Below are 1,318 nucleotides of genomic sequence, written 5' to 3' on the forward strand. Positions count from 1 at the left end.
CTCGGTTAAAGCCATGATCAATCGTGATCTTTGTGCTGAGGCAGTTGGCTTGCCTGCCTCGGTTAAGCTTAAATACCCGCCTTGGTTAAAATTTGTGTAGTAGTGATATAGCGTCTTTGTTTCCCTTGACCCTTGGGAGCTTAGGCAAGAGCTTATAGAGCCCAAGCAGAGCGATCCTCATATACGCTGCATTATATGCAATGCCGCTGGTGACAAGCACGTGACCACAGTTGCGCCGTCTAGTGGCATCGCTGATGACGGTCAGTTTTCATGGCGCTCTTATCACTCGTGTGCTTTCTGCTTGTCGTTGCTGACGCAAGCAGATCGCTGCACTACCACCGGAAGCACTAGAGGCACCACCACGGGCACCACCGCACAAACTACAGCCACATCTCCATGCCCCCTATCATGCCACCTCCTGACATTGATGGCGATTCTCTAGCTGAACTGCCGGCTTTGCCTCTAGATGTTGGCAGCACACTAACGTCGAGCTCCTGCCATGACAAGCCATGCTCGCTTCCGCGTAGCCCTTCAAAGGCACCGGCAGGCGCACCAAGTACGACGCCCGCTTCAGCCAAGGCCACCAAGCCTCCCACTTTCTCCTTGGCCAATCTGCCATCGCCAGTGCCAGCCACTGCACCATCTCATCCTCCTCTCAATCCACCATTGCTCCACCTGATTCAGCCACCCACACTTCGTCCCGCCTTGTCCTCATCCAAGCCACCGGCTTCATCATTGGCCAAGCCACCGTCATCGGCACCGGTCATCGCACCATCTCATTCTCATGGCAAGCCGCCGCCACACGCGCATCTAGACATGAAGCCACCGTCGTCATATGTGGCTAGGCCACCATCATAGCAGCCAAAAAGAGCACCGGCACCATCGTTGTTCTTCCATTCCAAGCCACCCTCTCATGCCAAACTGCCATCATGCACTCTGGCTAAGCCATCGTAGGCCTAGACACCAAGACTCATCCTTGCAAAACCACCAATGCGATCGCTAGCCCATCCACCGAAGGTCTCCCCAGCAAGTCCACATGCACGCCAACCGGCCGAGCCGCCAAAGACAGCTCCTGCCAGTCCACCGAGCTTCTCTTTCTCCCATGGCAAGCCACAACCACCAATGGCTTTGATGATGAAGCCACCATGACTCGCCCTGGCCAAGCCTCTAGCACCATCACCGTCACCAGCCCTAGCCACCGCGGTGTTCCACCACAAATCCGCTAGTAGCTCCTACGGTGTCAGCAAAGCCGCCACCAACTGCACCCTATAAGGAGAAATTACTTGGAAAGGAAGAACAGGAAGAACAAGGTAGCGTA

The 1,318-nt window shown here is 55.3% G+C and overlaps 1 pseudogene; it reads left to right on the forward strand.

Moving 5' to 3' along the window:
• Nucleotides 1-200: 200 nt before the first annotated feature.
• On the forward strand, nt 201-954 carry LOC136454601 (gibberellin-regulated protein 14-like; annotated as a pseudogene).
• The last annotated feature ends 364 nt before the right edge of the window (nt 955-1,318 follow it).

Source organism: Miscanthus floridulus, chromosome 5, assembly GCF_019320115.1.
Source record: "Miscanthus floridulus cultivar M001 chromosome 5, ASM1932011v1, whole genome shotgun sequence".
NCBI lineage: Eukaryota > Viridiplantae > Streptophyta > Magnoliopsida > Poales > Poaceae > Miscanthus > Miscanthus floridulus.